At 43.7% G+C, this 10,007-nt stretch overlaps 1 pseudogene; it reads left to right on the forward strand.

The window, feature by feature from the left end:
• The first annotated feature begins 7,568 nt into the window (after positions 1 to 7,568).
• On the forward strand, positions 7,569 to 7,685 carry LOC124552829 (annotated as a pseudogene).
• The last annotated feature ends 2,322 nt before the right edge of the window (positions 7,686 to 10,007 follow it).

Here is a 10,007-nt window from a genome sequence, read left to right on the forward strand (position 1 = left end):
TAGTAGCCTCATCATAGTACTTTTCAGCTGACCTTGTGTGCTCCGTATGAATGAAATTCTTTTTCGAACATTTCAGCCTATGAATTCACGGCTATGACCCACACAAACTGACTATTATTACACAAGTAGAATGAAATGGGAGCATATCGGTTTTTGGTGTAATCGCATCTGGATTCTTTCCTGTTTCAGCCGACGCACAAGAATAGCTTATCCCAGTTCATCCAACAGATTTAAATATACGTTATCCAGCCACTTCCAGCTCAGTCCCTACAATACTATATGTTCGTTTCAGTAGTGGCGGAACGAGCAAACTTGAACATCTATTGCACTTGCTTTTCAATGAACGATACATCTGTCACCCATCCGCAGTGTAGCGTCCACGGTTCGACAATCGTAAAAGCTAGGAGCCAAAAATCATTTAACAGTTAAGAATCAAGTTTATACACCACTGTAGCTTTTATATCGTTTTGGTGAAACGCTGAGATGCTGTTCCTGCAGAATCGCCAATTTGAATCACGTTTCACAGAGACGCACAGCAGTTTTTTTCCCTAGAAACAAGTGTGTTGCATGTTTTGTTTCTAGATGCCGCAACTTCTTCAAAGTTTCCTGCTTTCTGGTCAAGCGCTGGTAAAATTTTTTCCCCCAATGGCACGTGGCACGTTGATCTATAACGGAGAGAAAATTTTGCATTAACAAGTTATTTCCTTTCAGGTAAGGGAAGAAAATCAGATGAGAACCACATTTTCCTGCCTATTCACATAAATGTGTTCTTTCCGCTTTCGTGGCATCATTTATGAAGACAGCAGCGGGAAATGAAAATGTTCACTAAAGAACTTTGGTGTTCCGCAAATTACAAACTTGGGTGATGGTGAATATGGACAAACAAAGAAAGAATTTAGTTGGAAACTTAGAATTCTGAAGAAACGTCATTTACCCTAATTCATAGACTGGTCTTCACATGAAACTGTAGTAAATAAGAATCAGGCATCATGATCCTACAATAGATTTTCAGGAAAACACCTGGAATTAATAGTACAATGCTCAACTAACAGTAGCAATGGCAGAATATTCCACAATAGGAGGCCTACGCATTCTGCATCTTCTGGATGCTGTCAGGAACGTGAAAGGATAGAAGAACACGGGAGTATACAATGAAGGGGAATGTTCAATAACGTGGCGTTAAAATTCTGTTCGATTGCTGAGAGTCGATGAGCCACCTGGAAGTCATTTTGCTGTACTTACATGCATATAGCTAAGAAATTTTCATAACAGTAACTTCAGATAGAAACGAATACCACAATGTTGTGTGTGTTCTACACTATTTATTTTGCTAGCCGGTTTTCGTCCTAGAAGGCCAGCATCAGATTTTAACTGAAAATCGTCGTCAAAGATGTCACCTTTGACAGTACAGAGGTAATGAAATTAAAATGTTAAACATTAAATAAATATAAATGAAACAAATATTGACACTAAAACAGGAAAAGCAGTGCCTATGTAGCATTGTAAATGCAATTAACGATGCCAACAAAATAATATTACACTAGTTGCCATTAAAATTGCTTCACCAAGAAGAAATGCAGATGATAAACGGGTATTTATTGGACAAATATATTGTACTAGAACTGACATGTGATTACATTTTCACGCAACCTGGGTGCATAGATCCTGAGAAATCAGTACCCAGAACAACCACCTCTGGCCGTAATAACGGCCTTGAAACGCCTGGGCATTGAGTCAAACAGAGCTTGGATGGCGTGCACAGGTACAGCTGCCCGTGCAGCTTCAACACCATACCACAGTTCATCAAAAGTAGTGACTGGCCTATTGTGACGAGCCAGTTGCTCGGCTATCAATGATCAGACGTTTTCAATTGGTGAGAGATATGGAGAATGTGCTGGCCAAGGCAGCAGTCGATCATTTTCTGTATCCAGAAAGGCCCGTACAGGACCTGGAACATGTGGTCGTGCATTATCCTCCTGAAATGTAGGGTTTCGCAGGGATCGAATGAAGGGTAGAGCCACGGATCGTAACACATCTGAAATGTAACGTCCACTGTTCAAAGTGCCGTCAATGCGAACAAGAATTGACCGAGACGTGTAACCAGTGGCACCCCATACCATCACGCCGGGTGATACGCCAGTATGGTGATGACGAATACGCGCTTCCAATGTGCGTTCCCCGCGATGTCGCCAAACACGGACGCGACTATCATGATGCTGTAAACAGAACCTGGATTCATCCGAAAAAACGACGTTTTGCCATTCGTGCACCGAGGATCGTCGTTGAGTACGCCATCGCAGGCGCTCCTGTCTGTGATGCAGCGTCAAGGGTAACCGCAGCCATGGTCTCCGAGCTGATAGTCCATGCTGCTGCAAACGTCGTCGAACTGTTTGTCCAGATGGTTGTTGTCTTGCAAACGTCCCCATCTGTTGCCTCAGGGATCGTGACGTGGCTGCACGATCCGTGACAGCCATGCGGATAAGATGCCTGTCATTTCGACTGCTAGTGACACGAGGCCATTGGGATCCAACACGGCGTTCCGTATTACCCTCCTGAACCCACCGATTCCATATTCTGCTAACAATCATTGGATCTCGACCAACGCGAGGAGCAATGTCGCGATACGATAAGCCGCAATGTGCGATAAGCTACATTGCGACCTTTATCTAAGTCAGAAACGTGATGGTATGCATTTCTCCTCCTTACACGAGGCATCAGAACAACGTTCCACCAGGCAACGCCGGCCAACTGCTTTTTGTGTATGAGAAATCGGTTGGAAACTCTCCTCATGTCAGCACGTTGTAGGTGTCGCCACCGGCGCCAACCTTGTGTGAATGCTGTGAAAAGCTAATCATTTGCATATGACAACATCTTCTTCCTGTCTATTAAATTTCGGGTCTGTAGCACGTCATCTTCGTGTTGTACAAATTTTAATGGTCAGTAGTGTATATTTTATTTGTGTTTGGGATTTAAATCCCATGAAGCAAAAGCTCACACATGGAATCTTTTTTATTTGGATGGATTACTGGTTTCTGTCAATAAGGAAGTGATCGTCAGATCTAAGATATAAAACAGTTATTTCCTCACGTTGGCAACGTACAAAATATTACAGAACTGCACATAATTTTGTGGCAGGTTTCAAGAGTAGATACACGAATTAAATACACAATACATATCATAAAACTTTCTTGATTAGTGTTGGCTTCACACATCATTAAAAATCTTTCTTAAAATGTATGAGAATGATCGAAGCAAAATAAATGAATTAAAATGTGTGCTGCGGGCAGCACTGAAACCCGGGTCGTGCACAGTGTAACTGAACGTTGGTCAGAAAACTGAAAACATACATTAATATAGAGATGAGACAGAGAAAATAGAATAACAGTGTTTTCATAAGGAACCATCCACTAAAATGACGAAATGTGAAATCGTTGTGCGGTTAAAATTTCGTAACTGACACAATCAGTAATTTCATCATCTCATAACACAGGTCGTTGTATATATGCTGCTGCAATACGGTACGTGTGAACAGTATGGCATCTGATGTCTATTACAAAGTTCAAGAAACGCAACATTCGCCACGCACGTTGTATGCAAATGTGTGGCCGTTATTGTGGCGACACTAGGTTCTGACAAGTTGCTTGAGGCGAAGACCTCTTGGCGTTAGCAACTGCTGGGCGTGTAATTTACACAAAGTTTACTTGTGTAACATTGTAAGAAACAGGACGTAAATGTATTTAAAATTAAATAGTCGACATCAATACGACTCGTGTGTTCTAATAACATTCTAAGGAATAAGGCATGAATGTATTTAAAATTAAATAGCTAACATCAATATAGAGCGTCTTACAGTTAAACAAACAATACTTTAATAACTAATACGATTGGAATCTGCTGATGTTACAGACTGAAGAGCCAAAGAAACTAGTACACCTGCCTAACATCATATCGGGCCCCCGCGAGCAAGCAGAAGTGCTGCAACACACATGGCATAGACTCGACTAACGTCTCAAGTAGTGCTGTAGGACACAGACACCATGAATCCTGCAGCGCTGTCCTTAGATCCGTCACAGTACGAGAGGGTGGAGATCTCTCCTGAACAGCACGTTGCAAGGCATCCCAAATATGCTCAATGACGTTCATGTCTGGGGAGTTTTGTGGCCAGCGGAAGTGTCTAAGCTCATAAGAGTGTTCCTGGAACCATTCTGTAGGAATTCTGGACGTGTGAGGTGCCGCATTGTCCTGCTGGAATGGCAGAAGTCCCTCGGAATGCACAATGGACACGAATGGATGCAGATGATGAGACAGGATGCTTACGTATGCGTGTCACCTGTCAGAGTCGCATCTAGACGTAACAAGGGTCCCATATCACTTCAAATGCACACGCCCCACACCATTACAGAGCCTCCACCAGCTTGAACATCTACATCTACATCTACATCTACATTTATACTCCGCAAGCCACCCAACGGTGTGTGGCGGAGGGCACTTTACGTGCCACTGTCATTACCTCCCTTTCCTGTTCCAGTCGCGTATGGTTCGCGGGAAGAACGACTGTCTGAAAGCCTCCGTGCGCGCTCTAATCTCTCTAATTTTACATTCGTGATCTCCTCGGGAGGTATAAGTAGGGGAAGCAATATATTCGATACCTCATCCAGAAACGCACCCTCTCGAAACCTGGCGAGCAAGCTACACCGCGATGCAGAGCGCCTCTCTTGCAGAGTCTGCCACTTGAGTTTATTAAACATCTCCGTAACGCTATCACGGTTACCAAATAACCCTGTGACGAAACGCGCCGCTCTTCTTTGGATCTTCTCTATCTCCTCCATCAAACCGATCTGGTACGGATCCCACACTGATGAGCAATACTAAAGTATAGGTCGAACGAGTGTTTTGTAAGCCACCTCCTTTGTTGATGGACTACATTTTCTAAGCACTCTCCCAATGAATCTCAACCTGGTACCCGCCTTACCAACAATTAATTTTATATGATCATTCCACTTCAAATCGTTCCGCACGCATACTCCCAGATATTTTACAGAAGTAACTGCTACCAGTGTTTGTTCCGCTATCATATAATCATACAATAAAGGATCCTTCTTTCTATGTATTCGCAATACATTACATTTGTCTATGTTAAGGGTCAGTTGCCACTCTCTGCACCAAGTGCCTATCCGCTGCAGATCTTCCTGCATTTCGCTACAATTTTCTAATGCTGCAACTTCTCTGTATACTACAGCATCATCCGCGAAAAGCCGCATGGAACTTCCGACGCTATCTACTAGGTCATTTATATATATTGTGAAAAGCAATGGTCCCATAACACTCCCCTGTGGCATGCCAGAGGTTACTTTAACGTCTGTAGACGTCTCTCCATTGATAACAATATGCTGTGTTCTGTTTGCTAAAAACTCTTCAATCGAGCCCCACAGCTGGTCTGATATTCCGTAGGCTCTTACTTTGTTTGTCAGGCGACAGTGTGGAACTGTATCGAACGCCTTCCGGAAGTCAAGAAAAATAGCATCTACCTGGGAGCCTGTATCTAATATTTTCTGGGTCTCATGAACAAATAAATATGGAGTTCCCACAGATTCATCAGGTTTTCTCGATCCGTTCTATACAATTTGAAACGAGACTCGTCCGACCAGGCAACATGTTTCCAGTCATAAACAGTCCAGTGTCGCTGTTGACGGGGCCACGCGAGGCGCAAAGCTTTGTGTCGTCCAGTCATCAAGGGTACACGAGTGGGTCTTCGGCTCTGAAAGCCAATACTGATGATGCTTCGTTGAATGGTTCGCACGGTGACACTTTTTGATGGCCCAGCATTGAAATCTCCAACAATCTGCGGAAGGCTTGCACTTCTGTCTCGTTCAACGATTCTCTCCAGTCGTCGTTGGTCCCGTTCTTGCAGGGTCTTTTTGCCGCCGCAGCCATGTCGGAGATTTCATGTTTTACTGGATGCCTGATATTCACGGTACAATAGTGAGATGTTCGTACGGGAAAATCCCCACTTCGCCACTATCTCGGAGCTGCTGTGTCCCATCGCTCGTGCGCCGACTATAACACCAGGTTCAAACTCACTTAAATCTGGATAACCTGCCATTGTAGCAGCAGTAACTGATCTAACAATTGCGCCAGACACTTGTTCTTTTAAATAGGCGTTGCCGACCGCAGCGCCGTTTTCTGCATGTTTACATATATCTGTATTTGAATACGCATGTCTATGCCAGTGTATAAACCGAGCGAACTAATTTTATGTAATACTTTATCGCATTGATACATTACAATGTTAAAAAATTTCCGTTCTTTTATCAAGTGTATTGTCACGCATTTTAATCCTTTTGAGTTTAATAATTGTATAGATTGTTGCTAATATCTATTACCGTCACCGTGGCGGCCAAATTGACTGTCATGCGTTCTACCTCAATTATGACCCTTAGTGTTGCAGGTTGGCGATGTTCCTTATAGTTTCGTTCGTTGTGTAGACATGTAATAAAAGTAAAAATATGTTGAGACAGTGGCTAAGACCGTCACATCATTATAAAGTAACTACACGATAAAGTATTACATAAAATTATACCGTTAGGTTTGTATAACGCCAGCAGAATCCCGTATTATCGTTGAAGTCCTGTTGGTTTAACTATAAGACGCTTTGTACTTATGTCAATTATTTAATATTAAATTCATTTATATCTTGTACTTTTCAAACGTTATAAGAACACGTAGATTTTACGTAAATGATGTGGCCAGCCAGCTGTTAACACCACGTAGCTGTCTTAGCCTCATGCAGCATCTCAAACCTAGTGGTCGCCATTTCCCATTTCGCCACAGTACCGGCAAGACGTGTGTATACTACGTGTATGGCGAACGTTGCGATTCTTGAACCTTGTATTGGGTATCAGCTACTGTTCACATGTACCATGCTACAGCAAAATATAATATGATGATCTGTGTTGCGAGATGATGTAAATACTTACTGTGTTAGTTACTATGGTGTAATGGCACAACGCGGTGGTAAGACGATACCGCTTACACGTATTCATTTTAGTGAATCGTCCCTTATGCCAATATTTCTCTTTTATTTTCATTGCCTCTTCTCTATATTAACTTTTCAAATTTATGACAGCCGGCCGGTGTGGCCGAGCGGTTCTAGGCGCTTCAGTCTGGAACCGCGCGACCGCTACGGTCGCAGGTTCGAATCCTGCCTCGGGCATGGATGTGTGTGATGTCCTTAGGTTAGTTAGGTTTAAGTAATTCTAAGTTCTAGGGGACTGATGACCTCAGATGTTAAGTCCCGTAGTGCTCAGAGCCATTTGAACCAAATTTATGACAGTCGCTCAGGTACACTGGCCACGAACGAGCAAAAACTATTTGTAAGTATGCCAGGTATGGATGTCGTCGTTATAAGAAGATTTGTAATGATGGACGGAACTATAGTGGTAACAGTGCTAATCAAGAGTGTTTTATGGTACGTATTCTGTAATTAATTCGTGTATATACTCGTGAACCCTGCTACAATATTATGTGCAGTTCTGTAGGCTATTATACGTTGCTAACTGTTTTACAGCGCCAACGGCGTTGCCGCAGTGTAACACCGGTTCCCGTCAGATCACCGAAGTTAAGCGCTGTCGGGCTGGGCTAGCACTTGGATGGATGACCATCCGGTCTGCCTAGCGCTGTTGGCAAGCGGGGTTCACTCAGCCCTTGTGAGGCAAACTGAGGAGCTACTTGCTTGAGAAGTAGCGGCTCCGGTCTCGGAAACTGACATACGGCCGGGAGAGCGGTGTGCTGACCACATGTCCCTCCATATCCGCATCCAGTGACGCCTATGAGCTGAGGGCGACACGACGGTCGGTCAGTACCGTTGGGCCTTCATGGCCTGTTCGAGAGGAGTTTACTTTTAACTGTTTTACACCTGAAGATGGCTTTACTGTTAGCCGAAATTAGTAATCCATTGAAATAAAGAAGGTTTCATGCGTGACCTTGACTTTATGGGTCTTCAGTCCTTAACATAAATAGAAATACAGGTCGGGTATATCCTGGTTGACAATGTCAACTAACTTGAAATTGGTGTGCGACAAGAATGAAGAAGAATATCTTAAGGTGGTATTACGTATATATGATGGTATAAAGTGAGAGACAGAACTGACAACTGTAACAACAGAATATATGAAACACACAGTCAACACAATAGAATAAACAAAAAAAGGTGGAATATACGGGAACAGATAGTATGGGAAGCACTCGAAAACTATGAATATCTACTGAAGTTTAGAGAAGGTACAACACTGAAGTATGTTTAGTCATTAAATATCATATGAAAACTGTGTGGCATATGTATAAAATCCATATTTGAACCATAAGCTGTATTTATTTTAAAGCCAAGTTCTAATGGTTTCGGTCTTGGACCATCTTCATCCATGAAGACGGTCCAAGACCGAAATCGGTAGAATTTGGGTTTAAAGCAAAGACAGCTGATGGTTCAAGTATGCATTTTATACGTTACTTAACAGCTGTTGGCAGTCCAAAAATGCGTGACATAAGTTTTTTGATTACCATGGCTTCCAACAAGCTGAGTTTTGGGCCTCTATTTACTGAGTGACAAGTAGCTGTCACCCTAACTCAGAAAATACGGTGTGATGATTCCGCGACCCAAGGCTCGATTCATGTTTGGGCAAGCTAGTTGCTACGTCTCATCCTGATTGACCAATACAAAATTTATCACGCTCAGTAATTTCATATACTCCACTGTTGGCTTGTCTGTAGTACTGAAAATACTCTGGATTGTGGTGTTCCTCATGTAATAAGAAATTCTACAATAGCTGGGTTGTTTCTGCTGCATTGTGTGACACCTGTACTAGGTACGGGATTGAAAATAAAGTTCTTGGGTTTCCAACTGCAGCAAGTAATGAAAATTGCACGAGCTTCCGCCAAGTACTCCTTCGCCATTATCAAGTGGTGTGGCTCCTGGTACGCTCCTTATATACACTAGCTGCCGGCTGTGACGTCACTGCCGCCTGTGGCACTGTACATTGACTCGGCATTCGATGCGCCCGCTTCAACTGCCCGATGGCTGGATCCCACACTGGGCTGAGCTGCAGGCCACGGTCGCTGTTTCTGGTGTTATCGGTGATTTTTATTTCAATGGGTTTTTATTAATACAATCCCAGAAGATGTTGTGCGAGCCGCGTCAGATGTTCCGTTAAATTTTTTTCCGGTGGCCGTTTTCTAAAGCATGATCAGCTCAAGCAGATTTCTCGGAGTAGGGTAGGCGATAAAACCTCATGCTCCTTCCAGCGTTGTTCCACAGTGTGTACTGTTTGTCGGACACAAGACTGCCCCAACTCGCGAAGTATCTTGTAGACCCCAGGTGTTGTGAGACCCGCTGCGTCTTTGACTGGTCTCAGTAACTGACGGGTTTTCGTCGGAGGCCTGAAGATCGATTTGATCTTGTGCAGTTTCAGCAGGCGGCTCATCTTGCCACAGGAAAGCAAATTCCTTTTCCTGCTCCTCGTCGGTGATTTTGTTGTGAGTCTTGCATTAAGTCACTTCAGAATTAAATTTTCACTCTGCAGCGGAGTATGCGCTGATAAGACTCTTCCTGACAGATTAAAACTGTGTGCCGGGCCGAAACTCGAACTCGGGACCTTTGCCTTTCGCGGGCAAGTGCTCTATCAACTGAGCTACCCAAGCACGACTCACGCCCCGTCCTCACTGCTTTTCGTCTGCCAGTACCTCGTCTCCTACCTTCCAAACTTTACAGAAGCTCTCCTGCGAACCTTGTAGAACTAGCACTCCTGAAAGAAAGAATATTGTGGAGACATGGCTTAGCCACAGCCTGGGGGATGTTTCCGGAATTAGATTTTCACTCTGCAGCGGAGTGTGCGCTGGTATGAAACTTCCTGGCAGATTAAAACTGTGTGCCGGGCCGAGACTCGAACAGTTGGTAGAACACTTGCACGCGAAAGGCAAAGGTCCCGAGTTCCAGTCTCGGCCCGGTCCACAGT

This window comes from Schistocerca americana, chromosome 10, assembly GCF_021461395.2.
Source record: "Schistocerca americana isolate TAMUIC-IGC-003095 chromosome 10, iqSchAmer2.1, whole genome shotgun sequence".
NCBI lineage: Eukaryota > Metazoa > Arthropoda > Insecta > Orthoptera > Acrididae > Schistocerca > Schistocerca americana.